At 44.5% G+C, this 18,743-nt stretch overlaps 1 protein-coding gene across 15 annotated transcripts in view; it reads left to right on the forward strand.

The window, feature by feature from the left end:
* Positions 1–18,743, forward strand: part of ATXN1 (ataxin 1) — a 226,535-nt gene that overhangs the window by 133,503 nt on the left and 74,289 nt on the right. Inside the window, exon 1 of one of the 15 annotated variants that reach the window (XM_080378262.1) lies at positions 6,349–6,591. The exons of 13 other annotated variants lie outside the window; for them this stretch is intronic. The gene's annotated coding sequence lies outside the window, so the exon portion shown is untranslated. Of the gene's footprint in view, positions 1–6,348; positions 6,592–10,126; positions 17,652–18,743 lie in introns of those variants that run through there. One more of the 15 variants, XM_080378256.1, reaches the window with a different exon arrangement.

Here is an 18,743-nt window from a genome sequence, read left to right on the forward strand (position 1 = left end):
CCTTTCCTGCATGCTTTGATCTGCAGTGGAATTGTTAAAGCTGACATTTGGACTTGTTAGTTACTAGTACCACTATGCTGCCAAGTTAGTAACTCATTGAGATGAATAAGGGGCCTCTGAGACCTGGAGCTTCGCACTGTCTATATATCCAAGCAGATGTGGCCATATCAGCTTATTCCCACACTTGGAAAGACTTCCTGGAAACCACACGGGCTTACTTTGCACGCTGACATCCTAGTGCAGGGGAGGGCAGCCTTAAATAATAATGATATTAATAAAAAACTGTCCTAGCATGCAAAGCTTTTGGGATAACAGGAGATGTTTGTTTGAGATGTTGCAATCACCTCCACTTATTGCAACAGCAGCACCACCTCATACAGAGAGGAGCGTTCCTGGGTCCTCTTAAGGTATGTGGTGTGCCAGATCAGCCAGATAAACTGCACGAGAGGAGGAGGCAATCGTCAGCCATTACAGGGGATGGAGTATCTGTCGAAGATGCTGTCGGTGTGATTATTACATTCTGCCCTGTCCAAAAAGGGTTTTAAATGAGCCCACTTAAAGCACAGCCTGGTGGTCTGCTATTGCGGCACCAAACCCTGAATCACACCCGTGAGGCCCAGGTTTGCACAGAAAAAGCAGCAGTCTTCTTACCAATGATGGAAAGAAAGTGCTTTTGAGAACGGCTCTCACCCTGGCATCCAGGACCAGTTTCTTTCAGGGAGTGGTTCATAGGTGATGGAGAGCGCTTTGAAAGTTCCTTGAGACTCTGTCTTGTCACCTGGCTCCTGCTTGGAGGACAGTGCTGCAAGGAGGAGGTGGTCGGCAAGGCTCCTCCTCTCCCTTCTCCTCTTTCCTTTATCCTGTCGGGGAGACAAGAATACCGGATGAGGAGGGATGGTGTTTCTGCTGAAGGAAATGCCAGTATACAGTGATTTTACTGAAAAATACTGCTCTCCCTTCCATGAGTTGTTGTCACCTTAAGATGTGCAGAAATGATCAACCCTTGTGAGCAGGAGCTGTTCTCATCCCTTCCGCTGCCTCCTCCTGCCACCCAAGCAAATTTCAGCAAAAGGGGGGGCTCTTGAGGAGGGAGGGGGGCAGTAAATGAGGAGCAGTGTCTCGTATCCACCTAGAAACTGCCTGTTTACTAAACAGTACAAATTTCTCTCTTCCTTTCTCCTGCTCTCATTTGGATGAAGCGCATTTCTGGAATAGCAGAGGTTGTACAAATCAAGTCCATATTCCTCTTTCACAGAGAGAAAAAGGGATGTCAGGAGGATTTGTTAAGGAGGAACATTTATTTCAGTTAGTGAGGGGTAAAAACAAAGTGAGGCGAGGCTCCTTTGCTCTAGCAGGAGGGTACCTTGTGAATCCCAGCATACAGTTTTGTAATTTTCTGATAGGATTTAGGTATCCTGAGGTGTTTTTTTTTTTCCATCCTGAAAACATATGCCACAGCTTTTTTGGAGTGCTAGCCACACAAGCACAAACACATTCTGACAGGAGCAATGAATAAGCTCTTCGTGTTCCTCACTCGCAGGCATTTCTTCACTTCTTTCTTTCTTTTTTTTTTTTTTTTTTTTTTTTTTTCATTTACACGAAAACCTCTGGCACGGTTTGTGGGAAATGGAAAATAGATCTCTAAATCCAGTATGTGTCAATAACTGAAACGTCTTCAGTTGATCTCATATCTATAACTTATTTGGGGCAAACTGCAGATGGCAGGATAGTAAACAACCCTGCTCCTTGCTCCAGCAGGCTGCCCATGCCTGCCTCGGTGGGAACCTGCCACCCTAAGGGCTGAGCCCGGGAGACAGTCTTGTGGGCTGTGGCCGCACAAGGCTTAGCTCAGGACCCATCCCGTTTTCAAGCTGCTGCCTGCTTTCTCCACTCCTTGGCCCTTCTTGCTCCCTTCACCCTGGTCCTATCTCATTCATACTCCTCCTCTGGCCACCGGCTGTTTTTCCTGGCACCTGGACCTGCGGCAGGGCTGGGAGCTGATGTCAGTGCTGCTTCCTGAGCTGCCCGGCCAGGCTGGCCCAGCCCGGCGCACCCTCTCCCCAGAGCATCACCTCCCCTGCCTGCCCCCACTGCTGCTGCAGCAGCCCCTCGGACAGGAGGCGTGCACGAGTGCCGAAAATTGAACATTAGCAAGCCTTTTTTCGTGGTTTTCTGTGAGCGGCCATCTCCCATGCCTTGAGCCTCAACACTGAGTTTGTGGCATGGTTGGAAGTGATGCCCAGTGGTGAGCTGTGCACACCTTGGAAGAGCAATGGGAAGTTTTGACACATGCAGCCCTCATGTTTCTGAACCTCTTCCCTTTTGAATCGCTTTGGTATCCGTATGCTAAACCACTTCATGGTTTTCTATGGAAATTACCAGGCTGCTGACAAAAGAGAGAGAGCTCTCTGTGTGTCCGTTCTTCCCAACAACTGCCCAGTATATGCCACTTGGTATTTATAGGGAGAGGGAAAAAGGGAAGAATTGTTGTCATTTGAGAAATGTCTCTCAGAAATGGCAGTAATTTGTTCCCAGGCATTATTCTTCATTAGGAGCTACAGACAGCTGCAGCTTCCCTTTAAATAGAAATTGCACTCTGTAGGCATGCTATACATAGGGCTTCAGGTTTCTGACATTTCTCTGCCAAAAATCAGAAGTATTTCTCACCAAATAAATGTTTATTCAGAAAGTCTTGTTTCCTGGCTTTTCTTTCACATCACATGCTTCCGCTGGCCAGACAAGAACGGCTCAAGGCTGACATTTGAGAGAGGAAGCTGAAACAGTTCAGGTCTCTTGCAGGGCTTCAAAAAGAAGCCTCTGACCGTGACTCTGGGCCATCGGTCCGGCAGTTTATTTTAACTGATGAACATTGGATTAAAATGGATGTTGCAGAAATACAGCAGAGCCTGCTGTGTCTGTGCAGAGGCGGTGGCAGATGTTTCTGCATGTCAGGTTGGCTCATCCCCTCTCCCAGCCCCGAAGCCGCTGTGCATGGGTGGCAAACCTGCCTTGGTGGCATGCAGCATCCAAGCTACGTGGGGATCCCCGTACGGTCAGTGTATGGGCACCTATAGGCAGCGCAGGAGGGCTGGGCTGTGTCTGCTGGCCCCTGTCACCCACTAGGGATGTGGCCAGGGTGGCTTTGAGTCCTGCAAAGGGATGTGCAGCGACTGGGCCATAAGCCACCAGCACTCAGGGAGCACTGCAGGACCAAACACTTTTTTTGTTCACGGCCATGCAGCTTCCTTGGATTCACCTCTCTCGTCTCCATATTCTTGCTGGATGGCTCCTTGACTCATGACTTCCAAACCTGTCTTTTTCCTGCTGTCTCTTCCAGCCTGGACTGTTGAGCTTCCTCCTCCCTTGTCTCCAGGGTTTATCTGGTGGATCCGTACTTTCCATTTGGTGTTCCAGCCCCTACCACTCCAGGAGGTGACTTTGCTGTCGTAGCAGCCCCACTTTGTTGCCTTTTGTAATTTGTGGTCGTGCTGTTCTTGTCAAATACAAGATGTCTTCCTCCTGCCCATCTTCCCTCAGTTCTCTCCGCACCCCTGTTTATGGCTTACAGTATGCAATCCATGTATTAAAATAATTTTTAGTTAGGTCATTCATTACTCTCTGCTTTCTTCTCGGCTGATACAGCTTCCAGAGAACTGAGAAGTTGTAATTTCTCCAGGGCTAAAATCCAACTCTTTGATAGGCAGGCATGACGCCTGGGGCCACTACATGTTGCTACCGGTTGTCAGCTTTGTAAAACTTACCCTGCAGAGCAAAGAAATCTGGGCACAAAGATTGTTCTCTTCTCTAACTGCAGCAAGCTGTAGTTTCTCAGTCTGTTCTGCCTTCCCTTCATTGTCTTCCAAGCAAATGGCTGTAAGATTATGACTCCCATGTTTGGACTGAGAACAGCTTTTGCCTGAACAAACAGATTTCTCTTTGGCAGTCACTTTAACTGCTGCCCCAGCTTTTCGCTGTCAGCTTTGTTTCATGATTTGGCGTTAGAGAAGTGCAGGCAGTACTAGTGCATTGGAGCGAGTAAATGCAGCAAGGAAGGCAGGTGAATGCGCTTGTTAATGATTACAATACCAGGGTGGCTGCAGTGTGGTCCATGAGAGAAAAAGAGTCTCATATTGTTCAACAGTGCAGCTTATGGTTGCTCTGATTTGTAACTTGGTGGTGTCAGCAGAATAGACTTCAGGTCCTTGCTTGCAGCACTCCTTGGTCCAAGAGACTTCCAGTGAAGCCAAGAAACAGCATTGGGAACCAAACCCAGCCTTCGCAGATTGATAACGTGAAAGCTGCTCTAGTATTTGCAAGTTGTGTCTGGGATGAAGCTGACCAAAACACCAGTGTCCCATGCCTGTGGGAATATTTCTTCTGCCTCTCCTCTTTTTCAGTGCTGCTTTATTATGCTACTGTGTTAGTGAGCATCACTGATGAGCTGGTTTGTTTTGCCCATGGTGACCCTAACAGTATCTAGTAGCCTGCTGATGCTTCTCTCAAAGCTGATCATGTTTGTGGCAGCAGCAGCAGGAAGAGAATATAAATTAAGCTCTCCTAGAGGGGAGGGTTTTTTCCATTTTCTGCTTGGAGTGTGCATTCAAAAGGAAAGGCTGCTGCTACTGGTAGGTTAGTTAAAAGGGATCACGAGCCGTTTGTAGCAGAATACTATTCTGAACAAATTGTTCGTAGCAGAATACTATTCTGAACAACTTGTTCATTCATATTTATTGCAGGTTTGTTTGCAGCTTGCCAGGCATATTGACCCTGGATGCTTATGCTGGGAAGGAACGTTAGATAGTCTTAGACAAACTGGCAGTATTGATGCTATCAGTGTTGCTTGTCAGTGAGTTTTCTGTTTCTGGTTGTTAACGGGCATTGGTGTTTCCAGCTGCAGACACTGATGAGTGTTTCAGAGACACCTGATGGCACAAAGGTCAAGAGGAAGAAGATAAAGAAGCGAGTTGCCAGGGTTGCTCTTAGCTTCTTTCCCTGTTGAGATGTCAGAACTAGAGACAGGCTAAGGAAACCTGATATGCTGTAGTCTTTTATTTCTAATGGATTTTCCTGGCAGCTCTTTAAATAATAGAAAAACCCTCCCCACTATGGCAAATCAAGTGTATTGCACAAGTGCAAGTTATTACCAAGTTATTGCACTAGTAATAGGAGCAAATTTGCTTGGGGAGTGAGGGTTGCATTAGATGAGGAGAGGAAGGTTATTCATGGGTTTCGGTGCCAGGCGACCTTCAGTCAGAATTGGGGTGGTGATGTATACATTCCCTTTGTCTCACTTCCAGTGTTGGGACTGCAGTGAATCCTGCTAAAGCATTATGAAAGCTGTGCCAGTTGAAAGAAGCTGAGCAAAGTGTAGTTTGGCTTCGCTAATGTGGACATTTGTGACCAAAACCATGGAGATACCTTGCAACAGAGAGGTGTCCACCATGGAGGCAGAGGGAAAACTGTGCTTTAAGCCTTGAGCTGCCAGGAGTTTGTATCGCTGGCAAATAAAATATTCTTTTCTCAAGAGCTTGGTTTAGCATTTCCAATGCAAAGAGTTCACAAAAAGAAACCTCAGGTAAGGTGAACCTCTGATGAAGTCAAAGTGAGTTTGACATTTAGGGTGGAGGAACAGGAAGAGCACTGGAGGAACTAATGCTTTTCATGTTCACAGTGTTTTGGGTTGATTTTACATTTTTTGAAAGGAGGGGGTTTTGTTTGTTTACTTGCAAAACCATGCACTGTAAGCTACTTGGTTAAGGAATCAGCTTTTTATTGGGGAAAAAAGGCAAGACAATGTCCTCTTGTCATTCAGTCTGCATCCCATAGTGCTGCTCTTTGAGGCGGTAAGGTCCTCGTTAACTCCCTTCTGAGTTAAGATCCATCCATTAGATCCACAGTGAAAATTACCAGGTTTCTTTTTTACTTTTACTATGTTTTTCTAACTATCTATATTCAACCTGAGAGATAGCCTGCAGAGCAATCAAGGAGCTACAAATACAAGCACTTCCTTCTTGTTATCATTGACCAGTTAAACCAGTTCAGCTGAAGGGGTTTTGCTTGGTGAGCAGTCCTACTGCTCCTGATGACATTCATAGAAAGGATGAGTGAGCTTTATGTGTCTTCATTATAGGGTGAAGTCTCTTCTCAAATGAAGCAGGCAGTCTTCATTAGCTCTGGGGTTTCTTGTTACTATTATTCTAATGCAATTATCACTTTTCTTCAGCCAGCCTTCTGCTTGCCTACTTACAAATAAACTCTTTCCATCTGGAGAGTATTTTGAGATGGGGAAGGTACAGTGAAGTAGTGAAGCTATTGTTAGCACCATGTTCTTCCTCTCCTTCTCTTCAGCTACCTAGAGTGCTATGCAAGGAAACAGAAAAAAACAAATACAGGACAAACATAATAGGATCCTCCTCTCTCAAAAAAGATTGTGCAAAGGAAAACTGTGATCTGGCTAAGCACATGCAATGGGAGAAAGCATCATACATCAGTCTGTAAGACTCCTGCAGTTCTTCACTTCAAAAAAGCAGCATTAAGAACTGAGGAACCACCTCGCTCTGCTCTCAGATGACAAGACACGTTGCTTCAGCAGTAAGTAGTTCTTGGGCATAATGAAATACCTGCTGACTGCAGGGAGTGAGAAAGGCTCAGTCACGATGGGTACATCTATTTGTGCATCCGAGCCCTGTGCAGAGATTCCCAAGCTGACAAGGTGCTTTGCTCAGGCTAATTAGCCCTGCTTCTCCCCTTACATCTTCTCTGATTATGCTAATTAGACTAAGCAGGGTGCTGCCTGACACTGGTGAGAGTCAAACAAGTGTGTCTGTACAGCCTTGCCCTGCAGCATGGCCTCGAAACGCTTGAGCCAACTCCACACAAGGCTGCGAGTCTGTGCTGTGTGGCTGTGCAGCACAGGTATTTACTGCAGGTTTAATGTATGTGCTATCAGGAACCACTGAGCTTTGCGTGGCTTGCTGAGACTGCAGTGGAAGGGCTGAGTGTTAGCGAAGGTCTTGAATGACTAACTGCCTGTAGCCTCCTTGCTCTCAAAAAACACGTGCTGCTAGTGTCCTGTTTGTTTTGCTGCATGTGAATGAGTTCCCTGGTTCTGAAGGTGGTGTCTGGAACTCCCAGGCTGGGAAGGGTGGGGAATGGGATGGAATGTGACAGAAGGACCCAGGCAGAGAATCAGAAATGGTGAGCCTGAGGAATGAAAGTGTGAAGAGCTTGGACTTTCCGCTTTTTAGCTTATTTACGTGTACAGGACTGGCAGAGAAATGGGTTGGCAGGTTGAATTAGATTGTGAAACCTCGCTAATTAGCTGTGCGTTTCCCTCTCCCTTTTTCCTTCCCAAGTGGAATTCTTGCAGAATGAAATGAGTGCAGAGAGAGGTGACTTTCATAATTTGGTGTTTTAACGCTCAATTCCAGCTGTAGTTATTGCAATATAGTTAAGTTTGCTATCAAATACTGTTTCAAAGACATTGACTGAGCTTACGGAACACAGGTTTTAGAAGAAACAATCAAAAAAAGCCTGACAACCCCAAAATGACAACAAATAAAACTATTTTTGCTCATTATAGTAGAAGTGGCTTTTTACACTCCTGACTGTTCTTCCTCTGACTGGCACCTTCCTGAGAGCCGCGCTTGGAAATGAATGCATATGTATACACACATACACACATGCCTATCTATATATACATTGATCTTAGTGAGCCTGGGAATGTAAAAGCAAGTGCAAAAACGTATGCTGGTTTTGGCAAGTTGTTTGTTTTAGTTGCACAGTTTCGTGATTTTCTTCATTTAAAAGGTGCGTTAATGTTCTGCGTATGATGCCTGAAGTGTGATAGATCTCTTGTCAAAAGATGCATGTCCATGTTTCATTCCATATTGTGAAATGGTAGTCCTTAAAATATCGCGTCAAGCCACTACCATGAATAAATAGCTGTGCCGTATTATTTTGGGGAGTAGCAGTTTCCAAGATAGTCAGTATGATCATAACCATTAAGTGAGCAGACAGTGTTCTGAAAGAGTAGAAAGAGCTTTGTTGATTGAAATGGTTGGGTCAGGGCTGAAAAGGAAGAGTTTGCTGTTTTAAAACATAGCAGACATTTTAGACATTCTTATCGGGAGGCTTCAGTAACACAGTTGTGTGAAAGACTGATAAAGGAACGTGCAATAGCAGCCTTCGTAATTTAAAGTGCCCAAACTTGGCACATTCTGTGGTAATGTAGAATAGTAATAAATATAAATCTCATGTTCTGGAATTCCTGGGTCTGCTTATTAGCAGATCAGTGTGTAAACACTAGCTCAGTGTATCTAGTACTAGAAAGATGTGTTTTGTTCTTGCAAAGGGATGTGTGTGGCTCTGCCCCCCTGGAGCATGTATAAGGCAGGCAAGATTCAGACTGAGCTGTACTCCCCGTTTTCTAGAGAAAGTCTGTTTTGTATAAACCACACATGACAACAAGCCATATATATTTTTTCACGATAACAGGTATTTCATCAGTTTTAAATCATGACTCTTAGTTACTGGTTTCACTCCAGCTGCTTAATAAGATCTTGTCAGGAGCACCTGAACAAGACAGCTCAGGCAGAATGGCAGATTTATGTTTCTCCATGGTCAGACTGGGACTGGCAGTTTCCAGTTTGCTCCCAGGTCTGCACCCATTAAGTGTATAAAAATGAGCTGAAAGAGTGGGAAGAGCTTTTGTTCACTGAAATGACTGCATTGGGATTGAAAGTGGAGAGCAGCAGATGAAAGAGCACTGGACTACTAGTGGCAGGGGACGAATCCCAGCATTTGCACCCAATGGCTCCCCTAGGCCTGTAATAGCTTTTTTTGCTGTTACAAACTTGAGCCCTGAGCCTGCTTGTTGACCTGTGCATGCTCTTAAGGCTGTTTGTCATGTCAGGGCTGGAGCCTCCAAGCAGTAGGAAACTGTTTATCCGTGGTCAAGGAGTGAAACCACTGTGCCAGCACAAAGCCTGTTGTTTGATCAGGCCAGTGCTAAAGGCAACCTGTAAAGCATTGGTGATTGCTTCTTCAGGAGAGCAACTGGAAGCAGGATAAGTGGTCCTTAATTGAGTTAGAGTTGGTCTTTTAAGGCTTATGGCATAATGCATTTAAGCTCTGTGAAGGCATTTCTTTTTAAATGGTCCTTCAGGACTTCAAAATGTTGCAAAGAGCAAAGCAAACTATCTGGTTAAACTATGTGGTTGTGCAAAGCTGGTACGGTATCAGTGTTGCTGAAACTGAAATTGCACTCACATGAGTTCATCGGTGCCTGTATTGTGCTGCAACCCCCAAGCAATTTGGTATAGAAAAGATTTGTCATATTAAAGCATCTCTTTTTTTGTTCTGTGTTTTTTTGGTCTTTCCATTTTTTTGTTTTGGGGAAGATGGTGTGGGGGATGAGGAGTTGCAGATTGGTGATTGTTTGTCTGTGAACTGGCCCACTGGAACAGGGCCTGTAGAGGGCTTTCTTATGGCTCTTAGTCAGGCCAGTGCCTTATCTAAACAGTATTTGACCCTCGAAGAGGCTACATGTGGCTCTCAGCCAGCCTACCTGCCTCATCAGGGTGGACGGTATGGTCACGCTTGCAGCAGGGTAAAAGGAGCACTTATCTGGGGAGCCATTCCCATGCATCAAACCACTGCGTTCTTGAAAGCTTTCCTTTCTGAGAGCATCCTTTCACTTGATTTATTTGAATGTAGTTCAGAGGTGTACCAGGAAGGAGAATTTGGTACCTTGATGAAGGAAGTCACAAAAAGAGGGCGGTGCTGTGTCCTGGCATCACCACATGGTACTTTTTTTGACATTGCATTAATATGCAGTGACTTGTGGTGGTAGCTATGCAGCAGCTCAAAACAAACACTGCAAAAACTTTGATCTCTGGCAGTGTTTGTCACTACAAATGTAATTACCTGTGTGGACCATCAATCTTAAAACTAGTAATAGCAGCAGTGTGGGAGAGCTTGTGGTATCTAGTCTGAGGCATTTCTACCCCGCTGATGTTGAACAGCCTGACAGCAGGTAGGACACTGATGGCAGAGGTCGAGTCTTGCTGGGCTCATTACTTGCCTTCTGTTTTATGGTGGAGCAGGGGAGAAATTGTATCCTTGATCTTTACCTGAAAACAATAAGGAAGCAGGAAATACAAAGGAGGATATTCAATTAGAGAAATAAAATGGCAATTCACGCTGCTCTTTCATACCATTTCTTGTATTAAAAAGTAAATCTGATAATTCCTGCCCTATTTTCTAATCTTTTTAGATTCAACATGTAATGATAGGAACATTCTTCCCTGGGTAAGAAGTAATTCTGATACGCAAAATTTGAAACCTAAGGGATAAGACAAGGGAAGTTGCATGGTTTTAATAAAGGAATAATTTAAATTATTCTTGACCAATTTTTGATTACTTCATCTTTTCACATGCAAAGGGAACAATGGAAAATTATAAAAATGTAACCGTAGTAAGGTTTGGCTGAATACTGCTAAGCATGGCTAGAGTTGAAGCGTAGTGCAAACATTATGGGTTTCTTGAAGTGGGTCCCCAAGGAGTTTAAGAAGGTGCCCGATCAGAAAGCTTGCGTTCAGATCCCACCTTCTCCCTTGCTCAGGCTTCTTTGGGTTTCTGTTTTGGTTCTGTCTTGTTTCTTCTTTTAAGCCAACCAACTATGTGGTGTATGCTGGTTGTAGCCAGTCTTGCCATACGTTGCCTTTTGATGAAATACATCTATAACACCTAGCGCCCTGAGCCTGGTAGAGGCAGGTATTGCCTTTTGAAAGGAGAATTGCATTTCTTAGTTTCTATTGCACCTTTAAATTTCTTCCCTTTCATACCTGTCTGCAAAGAGACTAGCCAGCATTTATGTAGTCATGTATTAACTCCTGCAGAGCTTTCCTCTCACGCAGCCTGCGGTTTGGGATGACTCCACTGGCAGGGCACTTGACTTGCAATCAGGAGACGTAGTGGCAGAGCCAGCAGGAAAAGCTATCTGATGGGTGACTTAAGGCATGCCGTGGCCAGTCAGTGCTGCAGCCATAAAATGGAGATAATGGTACTGATATCACTCCTTGGTAAAGCATTATGAAATGTTTTCATGAGTATTTCTTCTCCAGAGCCTGGGTGTTTTTAGTCTGGATTCCAGGCGAGTGAGGTGTGTGTGGTGGTGGTGTGTGTCTGTCTGCTCGTCTGTCCCCATTCCCTGCCCCCCATAGCACTGAGTGTCTTGGCTAATTCCCACCAAATCCACCAGCAAGTAGAAGTCTCAAAGACTTTTAAATTCCAACTTTTTTATTTTTTTGGTGGTGTTGCTAAACTCAGCAGAGAGGGGAGGTGAGAGGCATGAGTTAGTGCTGACGCTGAGGGGGAAGAGGCAGCCAGGCTCTGCCCTTGCTGACTCTGGCGGGTGGTGAGCCCCACTGCTGCAGCCAGCGGGCATGGCAGCCCTAGCCCAGGCGCCTGGCCAGCACGGCAGGCTGTGGAGCAAGGCTGGGCTGTTGGAGGGTGCCGGAGGGGAGCAGAGATGGGTGAACACGGAGGGATGGCAGAGACACCGAGCACGAATCCTGCTTTCTCTGTTCTTCAGTAGAATGGAACGTGTTACTAGAATGGCTCCGACTGAATTGGCCATTTGAAATCCTGGTGGTGGTTTTGTTGCTGGCTGCTCTGAACACGCCTGCCTCGTGTTCCTGGGATGTTTTCACTGTTCTTCTGTGCAGACCTGGGTTCCTCTGCCACAAGGAGCTCCAAATCTTTCCTAACACCTTTGGCAAAGCTGCTATGCCTCTTCCCTTCCACACTGCTTACATTTTACTTCTGCAGCAAATGCAAATTTAGAGCTGCCTTCTTTCCCTGTAGCTGTGGGGCTTCTTCCCACGTATCCCAAGTGGAAGAGCCTTCCCATTCCTAAGAAGAAACTCTCTCCTGGTGGTCGTTGTACACATTCAGTGTGTGGCAGGCCATGTTTTCAGTGACTGCTGCCTTTCCTCCTTGCACAGCTCTGTTCGTGCCTCCAGAGCGCTGGCCTTTCTCTGCGCAGGGCCTCTCACTTGGCACAGCTCTCTGGTTTTGTACTGCTCTGTACATTGAAGGAAGCTACCAGGTAGTAGTAATAATCGCAGGGATGCAAATTCATTATCTCATGTTTAGTAACTCAGTGGGGGCATATGTTTATCTTGTACACTTGAGTGCTGTTTTAAAATAGTACTGTATATACAATAGATAGATTTAAAGTTGACTAAGCAAGAAATCCTCAAGGCTGAAAAAACAAGCATGAAAGATATGCAGGAGTTGCAGCCTGGTTTTTAGCACTGCTTTTTGTCTGGCATGCTGATGTACATGGCTGTAGCAGTTAGATGTCTCATTTATGCACCCAGGTAAAGCCAAGATTGTTCAAAGGAATCAGATTAATCTTGTGTCTTGGAAGAAGTTGTTTATACTTTGCAGGAAAGAAGAGATTTGCAAATTGAAATTTAAAAAAAACAGGAATATTTACATAAGCATCCTTTCACTGGGAAGAAGGGACAGGTAAACAAGTGGCCAGATGACCACAAGCTCTGTGGCTTCTGCAAGAGATAATTATATGAAGACTAAGACTGACCTTCAGGTCACTCATTTTCAACTGTGTTAGGTTTAAAGTTCTGTTGCATTGAAACGGAGAAGCCGTGACCAGAAAGGAACATGACTGGAAAGCATCAGTCATGGAAAAATACAGTAGCCTAAATTCAGCTTTGAAGTCTCCAAGCCTTTTAGTGACCTCATAGACTTCAGGTTAGGCTTTCAGCACAGAAATTCAAGATCAGACCTGTCTCTGAAATTATTTTTCAGGGATTATTTATATGTGATGTGTACTTCTCTGCCTTTTTAATAAGAATCTCTCATATCAGACTTGTTATTATTACTATTATGGCATTAGGTTTATAGGCCTTGGTCAAAGCCCATTTTGGCTAGGCATTTGAATACTTAAACGGTAATAAAAAGATTCTCCAAATCAAAGAGATCGTGATGTACCTGTGCATATGTGCATGGGGGAGAATGGAGGTTTTGGAGCATGTGTGCATTGACTCCCCAGTCAACCGACCTTTGCGGTCGTTTTGTGGATGGTGACCTGGACTGTTGTGCAGGGAATGGACTAACTAGTTCAGGAAGATCACCTCGAACTTCTGTCTGAAAATCCCATCTTTGATTCAAAGGGAATTTGACTAGAGTAGTTTCAGATCTTTGTCAATTAGCTCATACTTGATTATTCTTTTATTTTTATGTACCTCCTGTTTGCATTGAAGTAAGAGGTGCAGAAGATGTATTTATGTAGATCATGCCATGTGCGTTTTCCTGACAGGACAGTTCCCTGCAAGGTGTTTTGAAGTGTTTTGTCTTACTGTTTCCCGTGCCCAGACCTCGTGGCTTCCTCCACTTCTCTTAAGGAGTTGTTAATAAGTCTTACGTCATATTCAGCCTAATTTTCACATTTTAAAATTTTCCATTAGTCTTAAGTTGCCCAAGACACCATCTGACATAATCCTGTCTTATTCAGTTATGATGTCGGACATGTCAGCAGGGGTGGAAGCAGCAGTTATGAGATACTGCACGCCATCCATCCCTTGAGGACGACGTACTGGAAGATGCTCCTGAGAAGCTGTTCACATGGTATGTCAAACTCCGAAGTAGAGGGAATGTGCTCTGGACAGGCACTGAAACTTTGAGATGTTTAGGTTTATCTGAAGCAAAGTGACTGAGCCTTTTTTGTACTGGCTGATTGAAGTGGTGTTGCTGCATTTCAAGATTTTTGAAGGCCTCATATCATCACTCTGCCTTTCATTTCCTTTTGCTGCTCTCAGTCCCTTCTTTTCCTGTCAGTCCTATATGCTCTCTCAACACCAAGTTTTCATTTCTTCATTTTTATTTCCACAGTAGGTGGGAGAGTCACATCCCACATGGTTCTGCCATCTGGAACAACTTCCCTGACTCATACTCCTTTCGAGTTAGAGCTTTATCTGTGGCCCCTGTGTGTTAATCTTCCTTCTAATAAAACAATCACATCTTATGCCCAGAGGCTTCCAGTTGTTCTCTGTTCAGTCTTTCTCCTCAAGACACGTAGCTTTTGATACCATTTGATACACAAGGTGTATTGTGATCTGTGCTTATTATTAGACAAGGAAGACCTATTTTAGAGACACCTAAACAGATGTTTATGTCCAGTTCCTGTTCAGGGCAACACTTTGGGGCGCACTTACCTTTTTAACACCCCATTATCCCTTTGTTTTCAATCAGCTTCACTGATTTACAGTTAGGCACATGTTTAAGTACTGTCAACGTGATAAAGCCTCAACTGTGAAATGTATTTTTGTATTAAAAAAAATACATAAAATCAAACTAAAATATATTACACAGTCTGAAAATAATGAAAGATTCAACAGAGAAGTAAGATTTCAAATCTGATACTGCATCTCCTTAAGTCTCCTCTTGAAAACATCAAACATGCTGTAAAATCAAACAAAAATCCATCAGTCTTGCTTTTCAGTCTGTTGACTCAAAATATTTTCTGCTGTACACTGAGATTTTCAGTAGCTGACAATAGTATACAGTAGTTCTCGGTAAATTAAGAAAGTCTCATGCTTTCTGGGTTCCCATAGTAGAACTGCTGAGTTGCAGTACTTGCATAAAAAAATCGAGGTTAGTTTATTGAGTAGTTGGACACAACTTGCAATGCTACTGCTTTTCTCCAGGTGGTTGCCTTAAAGCTTCCTTGAGATGGGGGGAAAATACAGCTAATAGCAAGCTGTGCCTGGGCACCACACAGTCCCAGCTTTGTGTGGAGCATGGCTTTGGCATCCGGAGTGGAAGCTCGGTGCGTATTGGCAGCAGAACATTCATTGACATAAATTGCTGTTGGAGCGATGGAGGAACACAGCTATGTATTTTGTGAGCGCTGGACATGGTCTATCTCAGACTCACTGTGAGATCATGGAAGATCTGCTCAAACTTGCGTCTCAGACTGTAAGTCTGGGGTACGGGGCCTTGCAGTTGTGTAACCACTCACTTTTGAAACAAATGTGAGCTCAGTTGCAGGGCTCCTGCCCATTTTTCCCCACGCTTGCCTCTTTCTTGTCACTCCCTTCTTCCTTCTAGGCAGAAGGTCTGTCCAGAGAAGGACGCATAGCAACACACGTCCCTTATATTCATAAACAGTGAGGAGAGGGAACGATGGCTTCAGAGCAACCCTTTACAAGAGGCTCATTTAGAGGCCAGCCAGTATTGAAATTGGCTGTCCTTGGGGAGAGCGTGTCACCTTCAGTGTGTCTCCCACCAAAACCAAGAGGGGCAGATGCGTTCCCTTTTGTCCCCAGGTGTAGAGCTGCCCTGGTGTGTCTTAAGCTGCACCGTAGGAAGTCACAGTGCTGCTGAGGAGAAGGGGCAGGGAAGGGACAGTCAAAGCAAAGTGGCTCAGACCGCTCTTGCAGTCCACAAAAGCAAAGCTACCAATTAATTTATTATGGAAACCTGCATGGTGCCTCTCTGGCCCAGCTTTGGGCAAACCAGTATAAAGAAGAGAGTAATACTATAAGTTGTGGAGTGTTTTCGTAGGGTTCTCAAGGGTTTTTTGTTTGCTTTCATTTGATTTAGGTTTTTTTGCTTGGTTTGCTGTCCCTACCTAAGCATCCAGCTCAAGTTCTTGCAGTCATAGCTGTCCTCTCCTTGCCCTGGGTCACTGAGGGGTGATACGGTGACTTCTCATTTTCTTCTGGAGTGGCGACACAGGCAGCGTTATAGCATGAGAATTTTTTTGGAGCCTTGAGTGTAGGGGTACAATTGTCAAAATCAAGGAGTCTTCAGTATAGTATTTGAACCACAGTGCTTTGTTAATGAGGGGTTTGCCTTTGACCTCCTTAAAACGAGGAAAGTAACTGAAGACTGTACAATGTTTGGTTCCTTGTGAATCATGGGGATTGCATGGCTAAAAGTGTATTTACTGAAGTCCTTTTGAAATGCATTGCTTTCGTGCCTCTCACGTAGTTCCTTGTCCAGGATACCATGGCTCTACTTTTTTACCTCTATCAAATGCTCAGTGGATGTGAAAAACCTTCCTATGTGTGGAGATGCTAAGGCAAGTAAAAAAAAGACTCGTGTTCGTTTTCCCATTCATCACAGTTCTTGGAGATTTTCGTGGAAAATTTACCACCGGAGGACCAAACTAAGCTTCCTTCACATCCATGATTAGACGGTAGGATTAAGCCAACCTCAAGCAGTGTTTTGTGGAATTTCTGAGAAGTCTGTTGTCCCCAGTGAAACCTCTTTTTACTCTGCTTCCTGTTCTGCAGAAAGCATATTCCTCACACCAGCGCTGCCATCCTCGTCAGTTCAGCAAATGTTTCCTTGGCATTGCACTTGCTGTTTTTGAACCATGAAATGCTTTTAGGTAAAGTTATCATAATATAAACTGAAAATTGACAGGCTGAATAGTTGTGGTTAGTATGTGCTATAGTGGTGATGACATGGGAAAATATGTTGTTTTTCTCCAGATGACTGTTTGAGGTTAGTTCTAGACCATTTTGTTCATGATGTGCCAGCTAAAATTATGAGAGCATGGCTTTGAAGTAAGCAGGTTAGTTTGATTTTATATTTTTTTTAACCTGATAAAGGCCTGTTGTCAAAGAATGGATGATGCTGTTATTTTGGAATTTAAAAAGAATGGAGCCAACCGTTAGGAGTAAAAGGTTGAAAGGGCTCAACTCCCCCTTCCAAGAAGTTCATCTCACTATAATCTAACCAAAGGTGTCTCACTCATGGGACTAGCATGGGCAAAACATGGCCCGCAGGGCAAAAGCCGGCAGAGTTCAGGTGCCTCTTCTTCAGCAGAAAATGGTAGTGTGAGAGGGGGATGGGTAGCAGCCAGCAAAGCCCGTGCTTTCTACTGGCAGCACAAACAGTACTTTGTAGACCTGTTCCTGATGTACCTTTCTGGTATTAAAGACCAGACTGGTACTGCATCCTGCCAGGGTGGCAGCTCAGCAGAGCCGTGGGTGGCATCTTACACACTCCATCAGTTATGGGGCTACCTGCGTGCACCAAAAGATGCCATGGTGCTGAGTCAAGCAGGCAGTGCTCTGAAGGACCTCAGAAACATGTGCCCTTTTTATAAGACAGAAGCAAGAAAAGAAGGCATTAGGCAGGAGGTGATGTTTGATGTCTTCATATCTAATGATAAAACCAAAAGTGACTCAAGTATTACTTTCTTCCCAAACAAAAGTCTTTTTGGTGTGGGCTGCCAGTCCTTGTTAGGAGTGGTATGCAAAATATTCAGAATTTGTGTGTGGCTAAATGATGGTTTCTTTTCCTTTCATCTGCCTCTGTTTCGTTTTGTGCTGCAAGGCTGCAGTTGCATGTAAAAGACTTGACATATTTAATGGAACCTTGAAACAGCTCTAGTGAACTGCAGCAGCAAAAGAAGTAGAGGAAAGCAGAAGGATGGCAGAAGACACGTTAACCCAGTACGTTTTGAAATAAACCCCTGTAGTTCTGGAAAAGCCCTTACTCCACCTGCTACACCAGTGTGTGTGAGTTTGGGGGTTAAATCTGCTCTAAGGTTTTTGTGGTGCTTGGGTACGGAGAGGCCAGTTAGCTGTGGAGGAGCAGCCCTGAAGGTGGGTTTTCCTGATTTACCGCCTCCTGAAATGCTGTGCTGAAACGAGGTTGTTAGGACAGCCCACGCCAGTGGCTGTCCTAACATTCTCCTGATGTTTCCATTTTTTCTCTACTTGTATGGGCTAAACTTGTCTCTTTTTGGGGTGTGGGGCAGGTCACGAGTGGAGCGTGTTGCTAGCATCTCCCCTGCTTCTGAGCTGAGGAGCTTCTGAAGCTTCTGGAAAGTTAGACCATGCTCACTTCTGTGTAGTACCCTTTAGCCCCAGCAAATCCAAAGAGCATACAGTATGGATGGCTCCCTTCAAAACACCACCTGAAACCCAGAGGAAGAGACGGTCTTCTAATCCTAATATTCTAATTCTGATGGTCTTCAAATGGCTCCTGAAGGCAGCATTCCCTTTCTCAGCAATTCCTTCTTCACTCTTTTGCGTACTTATGTCAGTACAGCTGGTACTCTGAAGGCTTTAAGGCCCTAACTCAGAAAAGATCCCGTTTTCCCTACTTTGGGCTAAATATTGTAAAATATTTGAATCTGTTTCAGTTAAAGTAATGATAGCATATTGATTATACGATGACATTGATAATACAGGTTGTTTAATGAGGTTAAGCATACTTGGATATAAACAAAAAGGGCAACTTACTCAGGAGCGATGGGTGGTTATGATCATCCAAATGGTGACCTTTCAGGGTATGTCCAGACATGAAGGCAGGTGGAACAGCTAGCTGCTTTCCTCAGGCAAATATCCTTCAAAGTTCACTGCAAGGAAAAACTGTGTCATTACACATTGTGCATCTAAAAAGGTGAGATTTTGACAGTTCCCCAAATCAGTTACTAACCCTTATCTTCTCTCTTGTCTGGGGCCTTTCACTCCACATGTGATTTTTTTTTTATTCACTGGGTGATGGTCCCGTTTATAAGATAGAAGCAAGAAAAGGCAGCAGTAGATAGGGGGGGATGTTTGCGTCTGTGTTTAATGGTAGAAACAGAAGTGACTCAACTGTCACTTTCTTCCAAAATAGGAGCCTTTTTGGTGTGGGCTGCCAGTGCATGGTAGGATGTGGTGGCTTAATGCACCTGCTTTGCTTCAGCA

The sequence above is a fragment of the Falco punctatus genome (genome assembly GCF_963210335.1).
Source record: "Falco punctatus genome assembly, chromosome: 3".
NCBI lineage: Eukaryota > Metazoa > Chordata > Aves > Falconiformes > Falconidae > Falco > Falco punctatus.